This window comes from Dermacentor silvarum, chromosome 10 (assembly GCF_013339745.2).
Source record: "Dermacentor silvarum isolate Dsil-2018 chromosome 10, BIME_Dsil_1.4, whole genome shotgun sequence".
Classification (NCBI taxonomy): domain Eukaryota; kingdom Metazoa; phylum Arthropoda; class Arachnida; order Ixodida; family Ixodidae; genus Dermacentor; species Dermacentor silvarum.
Window position 1 is genome coordinate 99,885,978 of NC_051163.1, and position 25,043 is coordinate 99,911,020.

The window sequence follows — 25,043 nt, forward strand, 5'->3', positions numbered from 1 at the left end:
TGTAGGATCTTTCAGCGAGGAAAGCCAGCAGCGCGCATGGTGGTCAGTGGCCTGTGAATGGGTGGCTGTGAATGGGCGGTCAAAGAGGTACGGCCGAAATTTGGAGATTGCCCAAACAAGAGCAAGGCATTCACGCTCGGTAATTGACTAATTGCGTTTTGGGGCAGATAGCAGGCGGCTGGCGTACGCTATGACGCAGTCGCGACCATGCTGGCACTGGGCAAGGACGGCTCCGATTCCGTATCCACTGGCATCCATCCGAACTTCCGTAGGAGCAGATGGGTCGAAGTGCGCCAATAGAGAAGTCACCAAAAGACGGATAAGCGCAGAAAATGCATGAGCTTCTAGATTGCCCCAGACGAAAGGCGTATCTTTCTTGAGAAGGTCCGGTGAGCGGACGGGCGATGTCAGCGAAATTTTTACAAAGCGACGAAAGTATGAACATAAGCCAATGAAGGAGCGAACGTCTTTGGTTGAGCAAGGTGCAGGCGAAATTTTTCAGGGTCAGGTCGGATTCCTACACCATTAACAAGGTGGCCGAGCGCTGTTATTTCGCGGCGACCAAAATGGCACTTGGATGAGTTAAGCTGAAGACCGGCGCTGCGGAAGACTTGGACGATGGCGGACATGCGCAGAATATGGCTGTCAAATGTCGTTGAGAAAACAATACCGTCATCTAGGTAACATAAGCAAATCCACCATTTGAAGCCACGAAGGAGCGAATCCATCACGTGCTCAAATGCGGCTGGCACATTGCATAGACCGAAGGGCATAACTCAAAATTCGTATAACCCGTCAGGTATCACAAAAGCGGTCTTCTCGCGGTCCATAGGATCTACGGCAGCCTGCCAATAGCCACACCACAGGTCGACGGACGAAAAATAAATTACACCATCTTCCCGCAGGGGAACCCTGAGTAGTATGCGAAGCAGCCACGGGGTCGACTCAAGGTAGTTTTATCAGCTGTATAAACTTGGACATGCCGCAGCACCAGCAACGCGCAGAACTGTTGTCGACGCCGTCGGCGTTTTGCCCGCGTTCGCACCGAACGCGCGCGGCGTTGGTGACTGTTGCCGGTGCCTCTGGGGCGCCTACCGTCGCGCCTCTAACCTAAGCTGCTTCGCATTATCGCGCGCGGAGCCGCAGGTGATGCCATTCGTTGCGCCTTAAAGTATCAGAACTATATGTTTGTAGTAATATACAGGCCACCTGATGGCAATATCGATTCATTTATTCAATATCTGGAAGATCTGTTTATTGTTGTCAATGAGCTTAACTACACAGTAGTACTGGGAGGAGACCTTAAGATAGATATGTTGAGCAATACACCTAAACAGGCGAGATTTTCAGACCTTCTTGCTTCCTTTTTCTTAAGAAACGTGATCACCATCCCAACGCGTGTGACCAATACCAGTTCTACTTTACTAGACCTGTTCATTACGAATAGTACAAATAGTTCCATACAGGCAGGCGTCTTTGATGCCCCAATAAGCGATCATTTACCCATATATCTAGTCCTAGGTAACAGCTAATGAAAGGAGTCAAATACTTCCTGTCGCTTATTTTCAACAAATAAATCCACGAACGCTATCTTCTTTCAGAGAGGAAATTAGCGCACTAAATTGGAATGGTGTTCTATCTTGTTCTTCAGCTGATCTCGCTTATGATTGCTTTATTGATACTCTATGTTCTGTGTATAGGAAACATTTTACTTACAAAGCTTTAAAGAGACCAACACGGGCGCGGAAACCTTGGATTTCTTCAGCAATACTTAATATGATAAAAGAAAAAAATAGGTTATATCGAGAGTTTCTGAGGAAGCGAGACCCAGATAAATTTAAAGATTTTAAGGCATACAGGAATAAACTCACTAAAATACAAAAACAAGCTAAACGCAACTACTACTTCATGGTGTTTGATGATGTCACTGATTCTAAGCAATTATGGAATAACTAAATTCTATCATACTAAACAACCCTCGATACCAACGATATTAGTGAGTTGTCAATCAACAATAAAACATGCAAGGGTACAGTGCTAGCAGACAAGTTCAATGAGTATTTTAGCTCTTTGGTTGACAGTACTCACAATTGCGATTCATTAGCTCATTTGCCTCCCGCTCTAACTGATTCTTTGTTTGCTAATCCCACAGACGTGCAAGAGGTCACCAGTGTTCTTCGAAATTTCAAAATGAGTAAAAGCGAGGACATAGATGGCTTAAAATTAGAACCAATAATATTTATTTTAAATCTCGTATGTGCCTGCTTAGTACACATTTATAATCTCGCGTTTACCACAGGAGTGTTTCCCCAGAGAATGAAAACCGCTAAAGTAACGGTTATATATAAAGGCGGAGATAAAAGCAATTTAGAGAACTATAGACCAATTTCGATTTTGCCAGTTTTTCGTAAGGGGTGTGAAAAACTCATTTTAATTCGACTGCCTGAATTCTTTAATAAGCATAACGTTATTACGTCGTCACAATTTGATTTTCCGTCAGGCCTGTCAACCGAAAGTGCCTTACTTTACCAAAAGAAATTGATTCTAAAAAATGTGGAAGCAAAAAATCTTACCTTAGGAATATTCCTTGATTTCTCTAAGGACAGGATAAATCATGCTACAATGTTAAAAAAAACTCCATTGTTATGGCGTTCGCGGTGTCATTTTAACTCTAATAAAAAGCTATTTCTCAAATCGGCAACAGTGCGTATCAATGAACCGAGAGCTGTCATCATCCCTGAAGTTAGGAATGGGGTACCCCAAGGGAGCATATTGGGACCTCTGTTATTTAATATTTTTATTACTGATATTGTACAAATTGACAGCTCTGTAGATTATGTAATCTATGCGGATGATACCAGTGTATTTTTTTCTGGTGAAATGGCTGATTACCTCATTATGTCTGCTAATGAAGTTCTAAAAAAACACATGCATGGACTGTGGCAAATTCACTACAGAATAATTGCTCTAAAACCAAGGCTGTACTATTCCGTGCGAAATCCAAATTTTACGAAACGTCTCTCAAGCTAACCCTTAATAATAACGAAATTGAATTTTCCCAAACAGTTAAAATTCTTGGTGTTCTCTTTCACGAACATATGGCATGGAATTACCATACTGAACACTTAAGTCATAAACTTTGCAGAGTTTTAGGTGTGTTGCGTCGATGTCAAAATATACTACCTGTAAAACAAAAACTATAATTGTATAACGCTCTTTTTTCTTCACATTTATATTATTGTCATCTGGTCTGGGCCACGGGCTCTAAAGCATCATTAAATAATCTGGTAGTGTTACAAAAAAAGGCCCTACGGTGCATTGAAGGTGTATCACATAACGCACACACCGCTTCTTTATTTCTAAAGTATAGAATTTTAAGAGTAAACAGTTATTACGAATACCAGCTTTTGTCAACATTTAAATCAGAAATACGCAGAGGAAGTACCCTCTTACGTACTGTGGCCGATTTGCAACCAAATCCTGCCAGTCGCGTCACTCGGCATACAGAGAATTGGTATGTACCATGTCCTCGCACTAATTACGGACTCCAAACACTACATTTCTGTCTTCTGAGTGCACTGAACAAGTGAAAGTTAACAATTGAAAGTTTAAGTATCTTGTCTAAAACTGGTATATTACGTAGGATGTGAATATGAATATTAGGATTCGTGAATATTAGGTCATTTTTTGTGATGGCTAATTAGTGTCATTCATTTATCTATTGCTTTGTTTTTGAATGTTTTTTTATGTATTTCAGAGTTTTATTTTACGCTTTGCTGTGACAGGCCACATGCGTGTTCCTTTTGTGTTGTCACTCTCCGCTGCCTGTAATTTTGTTATTTTGTTTTGTTTACCGGGTGATGGGGTCAGTCAAGCTGTGAATTGCAGCTTTTTTCCCATCACACCCAACCGCGTCTATGTGTACTTTTATGTACCTGCCATGTGGGTAAATAAATTCAAACTCAAACTCAACTCAATCCGGAGAGGAGAAGAGCGTCGGAGAGGAGAGGAGGAATGCCGAGAGGAGACGAGATGAGGCAACGAAAGGAGGGGGAGGAGGGAGGAGAGGAGATGAGACAAGGAGAGGAGGGGGAGGAGGATGCGCATGCGCAGTAGGGGTGTGGACGCCGCACGGCGGATGGAGGGAGGGAGAGAGGGAGAGAGTGACATAGCCCCGACCATAAGCTGCTTCCCATCTAATAACTCGCTCCGTGGAGGCAATCGAGGGCATCATCTATGCGTGGCAACGGATATACGTCCCCGTATGACGTACGACGTACAACGCCCTCATTTCTCTACCAGGCGAAGAAAAAAAAATGTCACAGTTTCGCCCTAAGGGCGAAGCAATGAATGCGATAGCAACACAGCAATGTGACACGAAGTAAGGTGAGCGGCTTTGGTAGCAATATGAATTGTAGTAAACATGAGCTGACTAAGTAAGCAGGTGTGCTGCGGCGTAAGTAGACCGACATGAAGAGAGACTCGATGACCACGAGAAGGCGTGTGTGAAACGGTGGTGTTGATGAGAAGCGCTTCCCGTGGGTAGCGCGTGCGAAGGGACACACCTGTAGCGCTGCACTGCCGATCCGGGCAGCATTGCATGTGCAGCGTGCGTTGGAAAATGTGGCCCGACTATTACTAACTGAATGAACAAGCGTGGTGTGAGTGCGCACAAGCAAACATAAATAGATCACACTGAATGACCGCACACAACGACTGTCAAAACGCTGGCAGCAAGCGCATATACGTCGCAGCGGGCGAAGGTACGTGCGGTCTATCGCTTCAACGGAAACTGAGCGGCGAATGCACAGCGCATAGAAAAGGTCAGAGCCGTGTGGAGATAAGACAGTGCGGCCGGCGAGCGACGAGCGCGGTTGTTGGCAGAGTAGAAGTGCGCCCCCCGCTCCCTCCGGCGCTGCCGTCCCGCTTCCTTGCTTGCGCGTGGGAGATTGAGTGGGAAGTTCCCCTTGCGCCCGGTTGCAAGATAGGCCTTTGGTGCCGGAGCGCAGCGTCACCCCGCCTCCCTCCCATGCCCCCACGCGCGCCGGTCGCGTTTGCTTTCCGCCGTGCGTTCGCTCTCCGTGATAGCGCGCGTCCCCCGCACGCTACCGCTCGGGCATACGGCGCGCGGCGATGATGTTATCTATACGGAACCTCACGGCGACGGCGATGGTGACGACGACGGCGACGGCGACGCCGACGGCAGAAATCCAGTTTAAGTGTCCATATAATTGCTATCGCAATAAAAGAAAAACTTGGAGAACTTAAAAGCGTCACCTTTAAGAGTGGAACGTTATAGCGTTATTGGGCCCCGTTCGCATCGTCTTCACATTCGCGTGCTATGATCTCGAGTCACATAACGTAATACTCAAGACAAAACATTCGTTTATTCGTCCACAATACGACTTTCTTGTCATTGTTTGCTTTGACACGTGATGTCCACATTTTCTGCCCTCTAAAATCTCATTTTTATGCGATACAAGTGCGTCCGATTGTTCAAGTGCAATGGACTGGCACAATCGCCTTTACTTTCCCATAATTACCTCATTGAGCAAAATCCATCACATGCGTCTCAAGAGCAAGCAAGCGCTCCAGCGCTTTATGCCCTAGCGCTTAAGGAGCCTATATATGCAACGCTGTTTGCATGTAGGCTCCCCACTATACTCGGCGACAGCTTTTCTTGAGATTGGAGCGAAGGCTACGGAGGCGGGGCCTTCGCACATTTGTGTTACAACGCAAGTAGTCCGGCAGCTTGCAGCCGATTTCAGTTCCAGTTTCAGTTTTCGCTAGCTCGCAGGGCTAGTGTGTTTAGCAAAACGTATTCATCGACAGCTCGGGCTGACGGCGCCTTACTCCAGCATAGACATTACAGATAACCTTCTTGGTTTGTTTGGAGACCCACTTCTTGTCAAACTTAGAGTATAGCCTCCTCGGAGAACGAAAAGGAGAGTTTGCGGCCACACACGGTACCGCCGGCACGTGGGACGCCATGTTTACTGCGAGAGCCACCTGCAGGCGGTGCCGAAAACGTGGTTCCGTCCAAGAAATAAAAAAGAAAAAAAATTAAGGCGCACGCTAACTTTTTTTCCATGAACAGCTGCCCATACTTGTTCTATATTTATAATCAAGAAAGTTTTATTTATTCGGGCCAAGTAACTCTTAGAATGAGAAAATTAACCAGGTACTATTTCCTGGCGCGCGCGCATGCAGGCGGTTCGGCTCTGTAGCTTCCACAGTGCTGTCAAGAAAAGCTGTCGCCGAGTATAGCTCTTGAAGGGGCTGTACTATAATATCGCGCTAACGCCATCGCTCCTCCTAGCGGCATTCGCGAGCAGTGAAAGCTTTCCGCTCCTGCCTCAATATCACGCGCACAGGCCTTCCTTCCCTCACGGCACGGTTGAGGCACGGCCGCTGGATAAAAGCTGTGGTTGAGGCACAGCGTACTATACTCGCGGACAACTTTCTGTGGCAATGAAGGGAAAGCTAACGGAGGCAAAGCGCGCACAAGTGAGAGCGCTTCTGAAAATAGTCCCGCGTTTTAATCCACGTTGGTTTTAGGCTGCGGAAGAGAAAACATAAACAGCTTATTAGCAACAGTTACATAAGACAGAACACACCACTGAGCGTAAAAGTTTACTTATTTTGCGGCTTTTCCCTTCCGCGTCTGGGCACACGCGAAGCCGTCGCACGCGAAAGCTCCGTCGATTCAGCGTCCGTTCCGAGCAACCAAAAGCACTGTCAAACGCTACCTGACTACTTGGCGCGCTAACACATGTGCAGCATACACGCGTCCGTAGCTTTCCCTTCATTGCCACAGAAAGTTGTCCGCGAGTATAGAATAGCACACTGTAGTTGAGGCATCTACCGAGAAGTGATATGGTCACATTTGCTTTTCCCGAAACGGTGGCGGCGAAAGCTATGTATTATTTTCAGGTTTCTGGTATTGCTTCGCAGTTTCAATAGTTCAGTCTGAGAAGATTTAACATATAAAAGGCATGCGCTGTCCGTGTTTTGTTTCATAACATTTGTTTGTAAGCTGTCATTCTCAAAATTCCGAGGAATAGCTTTGTCAAGAATGTAAGACAAGGTATAAGCAACTTTAGTGGTAGAAGAATAACTTTAGTGTCGTATACAATATTTTTACGCTCACGGGACGCTATACACCGACTACGACGCCGACACCGGATTTTCAGCGACACGGAGCCCTTGATGCTATCGCGTTAAAAATTCGGCGGAGACACCTAAGAGTGCTTACATGCGGGGAATGCGAAAACATTCTAGTCACTTCGGTGAATTTTTTTTCGCACGTTCCTTCAACGCGCAAGCTGTCGCCTGCGTTCTAACTGCGCATCGGTAAGGCCAAATCAAAACGCGCCAAGCGTCTCAACGCGACGTGACCTGTGCAGTGACATACCAACTAAACACACCTTAACTACAGTGCCTAGAATATACTTACGTAAGTATATTCTAGGCAGTGTACCTTAATCAATGCCTCCTTTAGAAGATACCTGCCGCGTGAACCGAGAAGCTGGTTCCTGCCCCTTTCCTCTTTACCCCTCTCCACCGGGGTCGGCTGCGAGCGCTAGCTGCGGCGGCCGCTCCAAACCTAAATCACGTGACCCTGCCTACCAGATTACAGCGGCGTCTGTTGCGATCCCGGAGTACAGTGACTAGAATAGTCTTGTAGCCGCTGTACCCGGAGGCAGGACCCGGGTCTCTCGTCAAGCCATTGGTTGAGGTAATCGTCACTTCCTCCGCAACAGGAAGTAGGGTCGGTAGCGAGCTCCGTCTCTCTGCGACGACCCTGACTACGGGAACCTCCGCTCCAATGGGAAAACGAGCGACGCAGCAGGCATCTAGTAACGGAGGCATTGCCTTAACTAAGCCAGAACCGTCGAGCCACATTGGTGTCGGGGAAGCGTGCTCGTCTCGCACCCCTGGTTCGATTCCCACCCAGACCAAAATTGACCACATTTTCTTTTCAAAGCCACTGATTTACTTTGTTTACGGAAACCTCTCAGAGAATTTTGACGTCAATCCGAGCATTTCTGGCGTGTTGTTGCGCCGTCGATCTTTTTAAAGACATAAGCATTTCTATGCCGACCCAACGAGAAATTTGTCCCTCCGTCACGTAAGACGAATGCAATGGCTCCTATACCCGTATGGTATGGTAAAACTTTATTATTGTCCCTCGGAACGCGCGTCAGCACGTTCCGAGGGACAATCCGTCAGCACAAATAATAAAGTTTGCGCCTATACCCGTGCCCAAATAAAATATGCAATGGCTCATATCCACGTAAGGCAGAGGCTACAAGCGCTCAGCAAAGTGAAGTGAACAGTGCATACATTCATTCATATCACTCATACAACACACAGAACAGCATACGTTTCAATAATGAATGATCTCGAAACAAGCATCCAAACCATCAATAAAGCATTGCATACACCCCTCAGCAATTGATGTGGTGGTTTTGCAACGGCTTCGCTGGACATCGAGGTTGATAAGCAACGATAAGAGTCGATAAGGGTGGGATCATGTTCGATAAGGTTGATAACGATCGATGAGGGTTGATAAGGATTTATGCTGGTCCAATAAAGTTTCATAACATTGGTAACGACACCGGGCGGCTTGGAGATGAAAAAGTGGCACAGTGATTACGCATACGTAACACTCTCAGATTAATTTTGCGTGAACTTTCAAGCGAAGCTTGATATAACTCACAGATTTCGGTGGCGTCCATGTACGCACAAAATTATCTTCATCAGCATTGGCTCGAGCGTCGTCGTCTTCTTCTGCAGCTGGCTTCTTGGCGCCCCTCGGTTTCCGCTCGTGCTCGTGCTCGGCACGCGCTCATGCCACTACTCCCGCGTTTGTCGTCGTCCTTTGCTTCCACAGCTGGCTGCGTTGCCGCTCATCAATCCAGCGAGGAATTTCACTTCTCAAGCGTCATTTCCTTCTCTCCATCATTCTCTCTCTTCTGTTGTAATAATGGGGAGGCCGCGTTTACGGGGGTATGAGCCATTGCTTCAGCGGGTAAGAGCTATTCATTGTCTTACGTAACAGACAGATTTAATTTTGAAGCAATTTTATAAAATCCGTCCAGCATGAACGCGCTAGGTAAAGGGCTCGTTTTCGACCTGCGTAAGTGTTTCCGAAGCCCAGGCGAAACGTCAGCGAAGGAAGAGCCGCCGACCCCGAGTTGAGGGACGACGGCCAGGTTTGACGGCCAGGTTTCAACGCGATATTCTCAACCGGAACTTCGGAGCCAGCAGCAGTGCGTGTGACCAGTTATGGTTCGAGCACAACGTGGTACTCGTTAGGGCAATTCGTTCGGAGGAACACCGGAGAAGCACATGATAAGCTTCGTTTACCCCTATTTTCTCGACACGTCCCCTCATGGGAGGCTTAGGCCCGGCCATCTTAAAGTGCTGGTTCCACAATAAAAGTTTATTCCTCCTCCGCCTCGACAGGGGAGGAGCTACTGATTTTTTTTTTTTTTTGTACCATGGTTTGGCGACGCCGACACCGCATTTTCTCGTAATGGGGCATAGCATGCTTTCGCATTAAACGTCAATACCCCGAGAGACGGCGCGTATTACTTGTGCCGATTTCATCTGCAACCTTAATTTTTTTCGCTATTTGCGCCTCCTCGACAAATCCGCATATTCTCTATGTCAAAAAAACAACCACGCATGGGGTTCACAAATATCTAAACTGAACGCGATACTCTGCCGTTTCAATACGCCAGAGTTCAAAAGTCAGGGGACACATGCGCATCGCAAAGATTTTATTACATCTAACAAATAAACAAACAATAACATCACCGTAAAAATCAATTATCCAAATCACAACAATATTAAGAACCGCTGGTGTGCTCTATGTCATGCCGGCCCAGACGTCGCGAATTCGTCACCCGCGCGGCGCACGGCCTGCCTATGTCACTGCCACCAACCAGCCCACCGAGTCCCAGCATCCACGCATGTTGAGGCTTTGTACTGAAACGCGCAGACTTCGGGGGCTGCCTGGCGCTGACTTGATTCGTCCAGAGACCGGCCGTTGGAGGTCGAGTCTGCCGCGCGTCTCAGGACGCACTCGCGTCCCGGGTCGCTCACCGTCTGAAATACCAGCAGCTGGTCAGAGGCGTGAGAGCCCACACTCGATTCCTCCGGCAATAGCGGCCAGGAACAGCGGCACCCGGCTAGCAAACCTGACCCGGCGGCGTCGAGCGGCGTCTGCGGAGTCTCGCCCTCTTGAACGCTCAGAGGCTGGGACGGAACTATGCATTCGCTGCAGCACCGCAAAACGATGTCACTGCTTCCTGTGGACGTCAAGGCTGGAAACAGAGATAGTCGCGGGCCGTGCCGTTGGAAATGGCTGGTCAGAAGCACCGCGGCCGCTATGGAAACGCGAGACGCGCCATCCAGACCGGTCGTGGACGCACGAGGGCATTCGACGCGATGGAGTAGACGGACGGCATCGACCTTCTGGTCGTGGCCAGAAGCAGACAACAGTCGAGGACCCTGGCTTCCTGCCACGTCCAAGCGTTCCGGTACATTCTGGAGTCTCGGACGCACCTCTCGTTGCCCTCCTCCGCGCCGCTTGATAAGCTCGCTCGGGAAGACAGTCACGCGTCCAGCAGATTCGGTGACTCGCTCGACGCTGCATGTTTTCTCCGAGACGTGGGCGGCGGCATCCAATACCTTCGCTTTGGCATCAGAGCTGAGCGTTGAGTCGGTCGCCTGCTGTGCAGTTTTATACGTGCCTCGTTTCAGAGGCAACGGCGCATTCACTTTGATTGAGAACCATAACTGCATCGTGACGGGTCTCTGAGGACAGCGTGGTAGCCTGGCCCACGAGATATCCATTTTCCTCGACGCTCGGCGTAATGTGCGCCCTCGTGCCGAGCTGTTGCCGTGGAGAACTGCTGATTTAATCCATACCGGAAGGGACGGAGTCACGAATCCAAGTCCACCACCGTACGCTGGCTTCGTGGTGCCCAGGGCCAGGGTAATTGTCACCCGTTGTCCAGGGTAACGCCATCGGCAGCTCCGGAATACAGACGTCGCCCGTGGCTGGTTCCCCGAGATACGGCGCTGTACCTTGAGTCGCGAGCCTTGATGAAAGCTGGAGCGTGGGGGCAATCGTCTGCGGTTTCCCGTCTTCTTGATGGACCGTTCGTGGACCTCTCGTTGGCTGCGTTTTCTTGCAAGCCGTGTGGAGTGATGAAGAACAGAACTTGCCGGCGGCAGATGCCTCGCGTACATACTCGAGTCGAGTTCGCCTAAAGATCCTATCCGCTAGCTGTGGTAGGCGAGCCTTTTACGCGACCTTTTGACTCGGAGGGCCTGGCTACGACGCAACGTGCGCGGCAGGGGCTTGAAGTGATGGGTGGCCTCGGACGAGACGCAGCCTGCAATGACACTGACGGCGAAGCGAAATGGAACGTCTCGTGGCTCGTTCACGCGCAGATGTCGATGGCGTTGGGGATGACGATGTTGGTAGCTCGCCGCTACAAAGAAAAGGAAGAAATTGCTGGTCTTCGCAGAGTATTGATATCGAAACCAGAAGTATTCTTAGTGCTGTCAAGGAGGCAGATTCAGGATTGGGAACCCTGAGAGTTCTCATCAAGATATTTGTTTATACATGGTAGACAAAAAATGCATTTAGTGCAAACCGCAACAGAGTGGGGTAGTTTGCCAAGACCTGAGGTACAGTGGCTAGAATGCCACTGTATCTGAGGTAGTTTGTTTGATACCGAGCTACCTTTTAGTGGTGGCATTAAGGAAAGACGCAATCTTTATAGAAGGATAATATTGGGTTCGATTGCATACGGCAGGCATTGCCAAATGCTGACTGGGAGCCTACCACTGTCATTGAAAAGAAAAGTGTACAATCTGACATTCTACCGGTGCTAACATATGGGGCAGAAACTTGGAGGTTAACAAAGAAGCTCGAGAACAAGTTAAGGACCGCACAAAGAGCGATGGAACGAAAAATCTTAGGAGTAACGTTAAGAGACAGGAAGAGAGCGGTGTGGATCAGAGAACAAACGGGGATAGCCGATATTCTATTTGACATTAAGCAGAAAAAATGGAGCTGGGCAGACCATGTAATGCGTAGGATGGATGACCGATGGACCATTAGGGTTACAGAATGGATACCGAGATAAGGGAAGTGCAGTCGAGGTCGGCAGAAAACCAGATGGGGTGATGAAGTTAGGAAATTTGCAGGCGCAAGTTGGAATACGCTAGCGCAAGACAGGGGTAATTAGAGATCGCAGGGGGAGGCCTTCGTCCTGCAGTGGACATAAAATATAGGCTGATGATGATGATGATGAAACGGATGCTATGAGCGTCCCCTTTAAAGCGGGGTGGTAGGTTGCACCACCAAGCTGCTTTTATTGCGATAGCAATCATATGGACACTCCAAAGCTGATTTCTGCGGTCGGCGTCACCGTCGCCGTCGCCGTGAGGTTCCGTATGACGTCAATGAAGATGAAATCGTCGCCGCGCGCCGAACCAACACCCTCTAGAAAAATATGAAGGCCTTAGCTCTCTTCGCGTGACGTCACACGATGGGGCGGATTGAAAAAAAAAAGATATGGAACGCTGTTCAAGAGAGGTTGTCTCGCAGGTGCATTGCGCGGAAACATTTTTTTTTCTGCAAGAACAAGCATGCATTTATTTAAAAAAGAATAGAACGCCAGAAAACTGTAGCAGCAAAACATTTATTTACGAAGCCCAGTTTCTTTTTGTGCTGGCTTTATATTAGAAGCAATGCATGCAGTTATTTGGCCTCGAGAGTTGTGGCTTTCCTTTTTTTGATTTATCGGCAGCGTCGAGAAGTTTGTCGTTCAGCTTCCTACAAAAGTTCTTTAGCAGAATGTTGGTGCTGCACCGCAGGATGTGTTTAAGCACTAATTCAACTGTGTGGCCATTCTCACACGTATCGAAGTCGGACTGCTCTTCACTAGCCAGCAATTGTAGCGTCATTTTCGTTACCACCTGGCGTTGTTCAGGCATCATAAGCAGTGCTGGCTCTGTAGCGAGCTGCTCTACTACAACGTAGCTATGAGCAACTGCGTTAAGTGCAAACATTGATGGATAAACTAAACCTCCTCGGTCCAGCTGCTTCACAAGACCATAATGTTCGTTTGTGGCAGAGACTGTGATCTTCTTGTCCACGGTCAACGAGTCCCTGCATTGCTCGCACTTCAACTTTTTAAGGGTCCCGTATACTGCATAACCTGCAACGTAGACGAGGACTGGGACGACGTCCTGCATCTTCGTAAGAGCCTGGCTGGTAACAACAACGTTGCTGCTGGGAAGCAATGCCTCGACTTCCTTTCGGACACATTCCCAGTGCTGGTCAGGGGAAACTGTAGGCAAGGTGCTCTGCAGGCGCAGCTTGTTTTCGACTTCATATATCTGCCTGATGGAGATGTGATATTGCGCACCTGCCAGCTGCCTATACTTTCCAAACCGATCTTCAAGGCAGTCTGTCTGAATCTTCCCAAAAAGGACATATGACATTTCAAGCTCTTCGAAGCTGTACCTAGCGAGCTCAACAAGCGCATAGGTGGTGTGTTCGAGAGCAGCGTGAGTCTCCTTTGTCAGAGTACCGTTGTCAAAACCTTTGTTCTTCCACTCATCCAGCCACTTCAGAAACATGTGCAAGAAGTCAATTTTTGGATCGTTATCAATGGAAAGCACTGGTTGTTGGAAGTGATCTCTAAGCCTTTCTCCCTTCCATGGAGTTTTGACGTTTACAATTTTCCACCACTTGAGTATGATCTCGACGAATGTAGCCGTGGCCTCGAAAGAGAATAGGTTGTGCTTTGCTCCAAGAGCACGTAACGCCTCTGCTAAATAGTCATTGAAGATTTGTAAAGCAAGCTTTACGTCCTGCCTTTCAAGACTCGAAGGGTAGAGGGCTTTTCTTGACAGCCCATAGCCATATTTCAACAGCTGGTCACACTCTTTGCTGTGAAGGTCCCTGATTGTTGCAAATGACGCTGTTTGCATTCGCTCTGATTCTGGTGTGTCTCCTTGGATCTCCGGGAAGTAGAAACAAATTTGGTCATTCTTCTGATTGATCCAGTTATTTCGTATGCATTTTAGAATGTGCACTGGGTCTATAACGAAGAACAGTGGCCTTGAAGGGTCTGATGGATGTTGGTACACAATTCTGTTACACGGAGGTGATTCGAAAAGTGACATCGCTTTTCTGTTCACAGAGTTGTTGTCGCTGACGACGCACATAACCCGGTACCCAATCTTTTCCAGCCCACAAATCACGTCTTTAAGCGTCTTTTGCAGGAACTCCGCCTCTACTCGGTGCACCGGCACGATGTGCGCAACTTCTTTGAATTTACACGTCACGCTGCGCACCATGAAAACGAGCGCACAGTTAGCAGCTTCATTTCTATTAATTGCAGCGCCGGTAATATTGCCTCCTTTGTAGTCAAAGTAAGGTTTTATATGTATTTCATCAACCATAACTGTGACAAAGCGCTGGTCATCTTTCAGGTCAGAAATTCTTGTTGTCATGTAGCTGAGGAATGTTTCACTCTGATGCTCTTGTTGAGGACTCATACCATAAGACGAGCACACTGATCTTATCGTCATAGGATGCGGCAAGGTGATGCTTCCATGGCTACGTATGAACGCGTATGCATGGGGCGATATAGTGAAAACAATACAGCAAAACATCATGAAATCAGCAGAGTAGCGCCTGCGCTGTTTTTTCGATAGGTGCAAGGTGACTTGCTCTTTCAGAAATTGAATACAGTTGGCGTCATCTTCTGCTTGGGACGTGCAAAGCTGATCAAGCAGTAAACAAACAGCCTCGCAAATTTCGGCGACTGAGTTGGACATCAGGTCACAGTCCCACTTCTCGATGCCTTCCAGGAGTTCCACCATACCCCTTTTACTGTTAGCGATTTCGGGAACGCAGAGATTTGCACCGAGCTTTTTTACGGCCGTTTTCATAACGTGTAGTGTCACGCTCAAATCTCCTTTCACGCAAACAGAGTATTTCAACCACGGTGCTTCATCGTCGACAATGTGAATGAGAAGAAGCCTTTCATTTCTTTCGATAACATCCCAGAACTTCATCCCTTGGCTCCTTAAGTGGTTGGCAAGTTCGCTCACACTGTTGACTTTATCCTCCTCGCGTGCTCTGATAAATGCCTCGTTGGATTCAGCGATGGCTTTCTGAAGGGCTGCATTCTCTATTCGCGCGCGCTTGGAGTCAGGAGCTTCCCTCCTCGCGGTCTTTCTGGACAAGTAGCTCGAATGATTCGGGAACTTCGACGGTACAGCGTCTGGGCGAAGGCGCACATGAGATAGCGGCACTGTCATTACGCGGCCAGTTGCTTGATCTGTATGCGTCGCGTCTCGAATAATGTCCTCGTCCATGAAATGAAGTTCACATACCAAAAAAAAATGTGGTTGATCCCTCTTATATAGGAATCGGTATAGAACACGAAAGTGAAACGTGTCTTCACAGAAGTAGTGTAATGTTTATTGCACATTGATATATAATGTCTATTGGTGTTTTGTGGCTAAAGCGCCCTTAGGCGTTGATGCACCCACGCTGACGCCTGGTGGCACGTCTCCTCCATCACGACTACCAACGTCGATGACCATGAGCAACCGTCGTGCATATGGAAGCTGCACTACGCTGCACACGCTAGCACAACGCGAAAGACGAAGCACGTAACTGACACACTAATACAACGCGCAAGACAAAGCACGTAACTGAATCGTCACCGAGTCAAATCAGCGCGTACAGCGCGTCGTAATTGCAGCCTCCGCGATCAACTTCAGAAACATTTTCAGAGCTAATTGCGGAGGCCACGCTCCGCTGTGCTGAGTACGGTGAACGCCACCTAGGTGGCGTTGGTAGTGCTTCTTGATGCCAGCGTCCCTTCGAATGCTGGCATCGAGGCGTCGTAGTGCTGAGACCACCGAAGCGTTCACTGTCGGTGCGCGTTAGTGTCATAATGCAGTACTTCTCTTTTCTGCTCGTAGGCGGCGGCACCGCCCCGAGCAAGAGCGCGGGTACACGGAGGAGTGTTAGATATATAAGGCGCGTCTGTGTAGCTCTCTGCAAATGCGTTTGTGGCGCAATGGGTTAAACGCTCGGCGATCTATCGTCGCGGACTGAGAGGTCGTGGGTTCGATTTCCAAATTTTGCATGTTTGTGGAACTTTTTCTTCTGGTTTCTTTCTTTGTATTATGTTCTATGACGTATTTCCGTGACGGAAATACGTGACGAAAATGAGTGACGGAAATGACGTATTTCCGTGACGGAAATACGTCAGTGAACATAAAACACTTTCGTGTTAAAAAAAAATACGCTCCAATCAGCAAACCGACGGCTACAGGTCACACAAACATGCGGCTCATGAGCCACTTACACATGTACGTTTATATTCTTTCAATTAACTAACACCTAAATAAAAAAACTTACCCTGGAATGTTCGGTGACCGTGAGGTTATCCCGTGGCACAGCGCGAATCCAAGCGTCCCTTAGAGCTTGATCTCTCGGGAACTTGAAGACGTGCACCTTCGTGTCCCCCGTGTAGTTTCCGCGGCATCGAGGTACACAGCATTTGCACGGCATCGCGGCGGGATTCTTTTCACGGCGAGAAAAACACGTCCGACTGAACAGCGATGAGATGTACGACTGTACATACGCGCCGGGGAATGAGTTTCTGGAGACGCGCGATCAACGCGCACCAGCGCGATCCGGACGCGCGGATGCGTCGTGTCGCGGCGACGGGCAAAACCGCAAAACGCGCTCGCCGCCTCATGCGTCCGATGATGATGATGCGTCCGCCCCATCTGCTGACGTAGCGCGAGTGGAAAGGGAAAAGAACTAAGGCCTTCATATTTTTCCAGAGGGTGTTGGCCGAACGCTGTATGTGCGAATGAAAGGGCGCGAGGAACGCGCGCTTTCACAGGGAGTGAACGCACGGCGGAGAATAAACGCGCGTTCTGCGCCGATGATGATAAGTGGTTCTTGAGGGAAAGGGAAAGGTTGGCGCTATCTTCTGCAGCCCTTGAGGGAGCACGGCTCAGCGCCATTCTGCGCCGTGCTCCCTTAAGGGCTGGATAAGTATGCGTCTCTTTCCTCCTTTACAATCACCATATATATAGAGCAAACGCGCCTTCTTCCGACGCCCGAAAGGCCGTGGGGGGGGGGGGGGGGGGAGGGAGGCGACGCTTAGCTGCGGCACCAAGTGCCTATTTATATCAGAGGCTCCGGCAACGGTCACCAACGCCGCACGCATTTTGTGCGAACGTGGGCAAAACGCCGACGGCGTCGAAAACAGTTCTGCGTGTTGCCGGTGCTGCTGCATGTCCAAGTTTATACAGCTGATAAAGCTACTATCGTTACTCCGTATAGCTCTCTACAAATTTTCTACCGCAATTGATGCTTCGCCTTTCAGGTGAAACTGCGACAACCTTTTTTCAAATATTGCCTAGTGTACCTTTCTTTTTTTAAGACAGAAAATTCCCACCATCGAACTTCTTGAACCATTACTAGGAATGCTGTGTTTGTACGCCTCCGTGGTTTGTGGTCTCCCTACTTTTGGACACTCCAAATATGGACACTCCAAAGCAGATTTCTGCCGTCGGCGTCGCCGTCGTCGTCGCCGTCGCCGTGAGGTTCCGTATGACGTCAACGGCGATGCAATTGTCGCCGCGCTCCGGACGCTGTATGTGCGAGTGAAAGGGCGCGAGGCTAGCGAACGCACGTCGGAGAGCAAAGGCGCGTTCTGCGCCGTGCTCCCTGAAAGGCTACAGAATTAAGCGTCTCTTTCCTCCTTTTCATATATAGAGAGCAAACGCAACTTTTTCCGTTGCGCGAAAGGCTGTGGGCGGACGGGAGAGAGGGAGGAGACGCGACGTTTAGCTGCGGCCGCAAACACATATTTATATAAAAACGCCGCGCGCGTTCGGTGCGAACGCAGGCAAAACGCCGACGGCCTCGACAACAGTTCTGCGCGTTGCTGGTGCTGCTGCATGTCCAAGTTTATACAGCTGATAAAACTACTATCCTTACTCCGTATAGCTCTCTACTAATTCGCTATCGCAATTGGTGCTTCGCCTTTCGGGTGAAACTGCGACAAAATTTTTCTTCCACCAAACCTCCAATCCTCTTTTACTAGTCTCTGTTTCGGACATGTTTACTTTCCCCTGATATACCTGAACTGAAGGGCTTCAAGGAAATCAGTGAAGCCTAAACCGACAGCTGGGTGTACTATAGATTACCTTCACATTTTAATGAAATATCTTCCATCGTTTTTGCTACCTTTACAACACCAAACACATGCTTCTTCTTCATTTATGTACCTCGCTTTAGAGCTATAGTGTACTCGTTATTAGGCTTCATGATCTTGCTTCGAAAAGTAAGGACCTTCCCTTTAAATCGTCAGCGAATGTTTTCTGCCTGATTTCGTATTTACCTCTTAGGCAGTTACTCCTAGCCGGTTCTTTACTATTGCGGCTACCCAGGAGATGGTCTTAGCATCTCTCAGTTTGCGTTTAACGTATTTTGTTGCTACGTCGCTTACTATACCGCTCGCATACTTGCGGGTAAGCTTCCTTGTTCTTTTCCACCACTGCGAGTCGATATGTTCCCTGTAGAAATCATTGAATACTCTCGCAAACCATTGCTTTCTTTCAAATTCCTTAGTCGCTCTTCGAAATCAATTGTCTTCTGATCTTCACTCACTTCCAAGCTTGGGGGCTTCGTTTGGAATCGTCCCATGAGCACAAAATTCGAGGCGCTCCACTGACCTTTGGTTGCCATCGAGTCTTGATTGTACCTCAGAGATCAAGCAAACAACCGCATTTCGAAATGTAACTCCTGGACAGACAGACAGACAGACAGACAGACAGACAGACAGACAGACAGACAGACAGACAGACAGACAGACAGACAGACAGACAGACAGACAGACAGACAGACAGACAGACAGACAGACAGACAGACAGACAGACAGACAGACAGACAGACAGACAGACAGACAGACAGACAGACAGACAGACAGACAGACAGACAGACAGACAGACAGACAGACAGACAGACAGACAGACAGACAGACAGACAGACAGACAGACAGACAGACAGACAGACAGACAGACAGACAGACAGACAGACAGACAGACAGACAGACAGACAGACAGACAGACAGACAGACAGACAGACAGACAGACAGACAGACAGACAGACAGACAGACAGACAGACAGACAGACAGACAGACAGACAGACAGACAGACAGACAGACAGACAGACAGACAGACAGACAGACAGACAGAACTTTATTTTATCCTGGGGGGAGGGTGGACTAGCGACCCTCCTTAGGCGTCACCCACGTCGGTACCGGGAGTGCAAGACCCCCTGCCACCTCGCAGGCCCCCTGGATCGCCCATATAGCTGGCTCCGAAGGTCGGAGCTCGTGATGCAGGTGTAGAAGTCGGTCTCGTCGATGCGATGGACCCTGGAGTTGATTTGTAAGCGGGGGCAGCGCCACATGATGTGACCAAAGGTGGCTAATTCGCCACAGAGAGAGCACTGAGGGGAGATTTCCATGTAGCTGGCCATAATGGCTGGCGACGGAAAGGTGTTCGTTTGAATTAGTCGGAAGGCTATCTCCTGGCCTCTGGAAAGTTCTTTGTGCGGAGTGGGGAGGGTTCTCCTACCTAGCTTGTAGTGATTCGTGATCTCATTAAAGGTGGTCAGTGCGTCTCCGCCGGTAGCATCTCCAACTCCCGCCCCACACCCGTCGGGGTGCGGGAGGCCCGGTCGAGAAGGACCCGACGCGCCGGGGCGGCACGCGAGTCCTCGCGCCCGGGCGTGAGCCATTTCGTTGGGGTTGGGGATGCCGTCGACGGCCCCACCCAGATGGGCGGGAAACCACACCAACTCGTGAGAGTACACTTTGCAGTGAGTCAGAATCATGGCGGCCTTTTCCGCGATGTGATTCGAGTCGAAAGCCCTTACGGCAGACATGGAGTCGGTGAAGATGGTGAAGGTACCTTCCATTGTCATAGCGAGCGAAATGGCTACTTGCTCAGCGATGCTGGCGGACTTGGTTTGAACTGTAGCAGCATTGAGTAGCCGCCCTTCTTTGTTAACTACCGCTAGCGTGTATTTGTCTGCAGTCATTCTAGCGGCGTCTACAAAGATTGCTCCATCCCCCCGGCTGTCTAGTTTCTCTAGGATGGCCTTAGCCCTGGCTTTGCGTCGGCCCACATTGTGAATCGGGTGCATGTTTCTGGGTAGCTGATGAACTACGATAATTTCTCTAATTGCTTGTGGCAGTGGAGTTGCCCTTTCAAAAGTAAGAGGCGAGTTGATGCCTGCCTTTTCGAGAATTGTTTTGCCTACAGTGGTGTTAGAGAGTCTGGCGACCTGTGCCATTCGCTGAGCCTCGATCAGTTCGTCTATAGTGTTGTGAACACCCAGAGATAGTAATTTAGCTGTGCTAGTTCTCAAGGGGAGACCTAGCACCCGCTTGACCGTTTTCCTGACGAGTACCTCGAGTTTTTTCTTCTCTGCCGCGCTCCAATTGTGCATGGAGGCCACATAGTTTATGTGACTGAGAAGGAACGCATGAAAGAGACGAAGAAGATTGTCTTCTTTGATGCCGCCCTTCTTCCCTGACACCCTTTGTATGAGGCGGATGGTGGCGGCTGTGTGTTGTTGCAGCTTCTCTATCGTGGCTGTGTTTCTCCCGTTTGCAGAGACTAGCATGCCCAGAATACGTAGTGTGTTTGCCCGAGGGATTTCCTCGCCGTCTGTCGTTCTTAGGTGTATATCCACCTCCTCCACCGGAATCCAGCCTTTAGGTCGGCGCCCCATACGTATAGGCTGGTATACCAGCAGCTCTGATTTGCTGCTGGATAACCGAAGGTTCATTAGTCTTATGTGGTATTCGATGATTTCGACCGCCTCTTGTAGTGTCTGTTCCGTTTCTCCCGTCGAGCCCTGAAGCGACCATAAAGTAATGTCGTCGGCGTAGATGGCTGAGCCTAGCTTTTTCATCGAGTCAAGTTTCCTGGCAAGGGTGGACATGCCGATGTTAAATAGCAGTGGAGAGATCACTGCGCCTTGCGGCGTCCCCGTACTACCGAGCGTGTACTCCTTGGATTGAACGTCCCCTATCTTAATGGTCGCCGTCCTGTCTTTCAGGAAGGCCTTAATGAAGTTATGAAAGCGGTATCCAAGCCCCATGTGAGAAATGGATGCCAGTATATGACTGTGGTCAATTGTGTCGAAAGCCTTAGTCAGGTCCAGGGCCAATATGACCCTGGGGTCCCTGGCCGAGGCGTCCAACACCTGAGTCTTAATGAGTAGCATGGCATCTTGCGTCGAAAGGTGCGGGCGAAAGCCTAGCATATTCGACGGGAAGATGTCACTCTGTTCGATGAATCTCGAGACCCGGTCGTTGATTACATGTTCAAAGATTTTTCCGACGCATGATGTTAGTGAGATAGGTCTGAAGTTTTCCAGTGTGGATTTCTTGCCTGGTTTGGGTATGAGGATTACCGAAGCGTGTTTCCATTCCTTGGGGTAAGTGCCCGCGCGCCAGTGTTTGTTGAACATGTCGGTGAGAAAGTCTACCGAATCATCGTCCAGGTTTCTCAGCATGCGATTGTTAAGTCCGTCCGCCCCAGGGGCCGACGTACTGTTGAGCTTGTGGAGTGCGTGCCTCACCTCCCATGATGTGATATCGCCATCTATTTCCTGTACCTCCCCTCCTTCGTAGGCGGACTGCTCGGGCTCGTCTCTCCCGACTGCTATTGGCAGGTAGCATTGTGCGAGTTCGTCCATGAGTTCATATTTGTCCCTGCCCTCGAGTTCCCTGTGAACAAGGCGCTCAATGGCTGACCGTTGTGCACTGCGGGTGTTTCCTGCCTTGAGGAGATGTTTAAGCAGATTCCATTTACCCCCTACCCTCATCTGTCCGTCGACTTTGTCGCACACCTCAATCCATTGTTTCCTCTCCAGCTCCTGCGCGTACTGGGCTATCTGCGTATTAAGCCGCGCAATACGTTTCCTGAGCGTTCGGTTCAGTTTGTTCTTTTCCCATCGCTGTTTGATGGAGCGCTTAGCTTCCATAAGATGTGCAAGGTGGCTGTCCATAACCTCAATATCGGCGTCTGTTTCTACTTCTTTGGTGGCGGCAGCGACGTCAGAGAGGAGTTTATCCCTCCAGTCGTCATAGCCACCCTCGCAAAGAAGATCCTTCCTGCTGACTCTGAATTTGTTCCAGTCTACTATTCTGTGAGACCTCGTACCTTTGCAACTAGCGTATAGGCACGTCTCCACAATGTAATGGTCCGAGCCTAGGTCTTCCCCCCTATTCGTCCATGTTTTGTTGCCTGTGTAGTTGATAAAAGTGAGATCGGGTGAAGAGGGTTTGGTCACCGAGTTACCCATGCGAGTGGGGAAATGTGGATCTGTAAGCAGAGTGAAGCCATGATCGTGAAGGGATTTCACGACCGATTCTCCCTTCGGTGTGTTCGCCCCATAGCCCCATGTAGTATGTGGTGCGTTAAAGTCTCCTGCTACAAGTAGGGGAATCCCCGCCTTAGCCGCTATACTGGCTGCCTTGGCTATGAGCGCGTAGAAGCGTTCTCCCTTCTTCTTGGGCGAGCTATATACATTGAGTATAAGGAAGCCCGTTCTAAAGTGTCTACCCGGTAGGAGTTCCACGCACATGTATTCCGCGTTCGATCGTTTATCCAGAATTCCATGGTCTATGGTGGTTATGCCGCGCTTGACACAGGTCGCCACACCTCTGCCATTCTCCCCTTTGCGAACCGAGACTTCGTATCCGTTAATAGTTACGTCCTCTATTATGGTTTCTTGCAGGAGTATCACCTGCGGTTTCTCTTCCTGAGTGCGCAGGTATTGAGCCAGTATTGCTTTTTTGCCTCTGTATCCGCGGCAATTCCACTGCCACACGCGCAGATCCCTGTGTTTTTTATCGTCCCCCGCCATTTTTACTGAACGGTTTTGACTGGCCATCCGGCTTCCCACTGGCCATGAGTATGTTGGGTTGTGAGTTTGTGCGTTGCAGCAAGCCATGTTTTTTCTCCAATTCACAGATTCTTTGATTCTGCTCCGTTCCCTGTTTCTTAAGATCGACAATATCCGTGCCGATTCTGGTTATTGCCTCTGATATCCTGGCTAGTGTCTGGCTAATCTGCTGTTGGAATGCCTCGAAGCCATCCGGCTCCGGGGTCTCTCCTATCGCCCTTCTTTTGCGGCCCACCATGCTGGCCTGATCCCGCTCCTGTCGCGGCGCGGAGATAGCCGCCCGTAGTTCCGCCATCTCTTTTCTCATCTCACCCACGAGCTCTCTAAGCTGAGCATTTTCTTCCTTAATCTTTTCCAGCTCCTCACTCTCTCTTTTTTGCACTTGCAAACTGCCCCCGCTTACCTGCGATTTGGGTGCCGCACTCTCTTCTTTTTGAAGATGTTGCTGCCTGGCTCTCGTAGTCTCTGGTGGCGAGGGTCTGTCGGCCCACGTTGCCGTGGCAGGCAGGATCGGACTACCGCCCACTGTGAAGGGCTGAACCCAGCCTTGCTGCGTCATCGCTGCACCGCTGGGCATGAGTTGAGGGAAGTCCATGGGGTTTGACTTGAAGGTGCGCGCCTCGGCGCGCTCTCTTCTTCTTTGTCTGATGATGAACGGCGTTTGGTATCGCTGCTTACATACTTTGTCGCCGGTGGGGTGGCCTTTAATTCCGCAGAGCTTGCATCTTGCTTGACATTCGTGGCCGTCCGCGGGGTTTGTAATTCCGCAGCCGCGGCATACCTTGAGCGTAGGCGTCGGGCAGACATCGGCACGATGTCCAATGCGGGCGCAGTTGTAGCAAACCTCGATCTGCTTCTTGTACAGGTAGCATCTGTACAGGGTCTGGCCAACTCGCACGTAGTCCGGCACTTCGTCCCCATCGAAGAGGACAATCACCGAACCCGTTTCCTTGATGCGATTGGCTTGTCGCGCCGAGGGATTTCTCCGGTTTACTATGAGGGCGTTGAGATCCACCGCGCTGATTCCTGGCTCTACGTTGCGTACCTTGACGAACCCGTCCCCGGCAGCAGCATACACGTTGACTTCGTGTTCTTTGCCGTTGACCAAAATTGACTTGATTCTCAGTAGCTTCTTTGCGTTGGATTCCTTTTCCGTACAGACGACCACGATGTTCTGAACAACGTTCGGGCACACCACGTCGGTCTCCGCTTCCATACTGGAAATCTCCGCCGCTCTGAAGATAGCCGTAGAAACGCCGTAATGGCTGGCTTTTCTCAAGTCGAGACCGTTGCGCGGCCTCACAATGATCTTCTGATGCTCTTCCGGTAGCTCCGGCATTCTAGAAGCTGCGAAAACCTTCCTTCTCAGCGCCGGTATGCGCCGACCACTTTTGGCACCAACGCGGCCACCATCTTGAGCTATGCGAGGGCGATTCAGAAACTCGAACGCGTCCGTCTTTTTTCTGCCCGTAGATTTCCTTTGAACGAGGTTCCAAGCACCATCGTTCGCGTCGTCCTCCCGAAAATCTTCGCCGTCGATTTCGATCGGCTGCATGCTTTCTCTAAGTGGCGCTGAGACGCTCCTTGCCTTGTTAAGCTTAGCTGCTCCGCCGCCGCCGGCGACGGGCGTACTCGTCGTCAAGCCTAACCCGGAGTGCGACCTTCCGAGTCGAAAAGGATCGAAAAATTGACAAAAACTCACTCAAATCCGTCAGTCCGCACCTCCCCGTGATCGGAGAATCTTGCTGGGTCCGTAGAGATGAAAATCCGGGTGAAAATCGGCCCATGCGAGATTGAGAAAGGCGAAAAAGCTGGAGCGACGCGCTGGTCCTCCGCTATGCGTCTCCTCCCAAGCGTTCCTTAGCAATATCTAACTCCTGGAACCATTGCGCCTTTCCACCGACCCTGGAGCCCCTAGCTCTGTGGTTCTGTTGTTTATATGGTCGCATTTTTCTTACCCCTTGCTATTATAGTTTT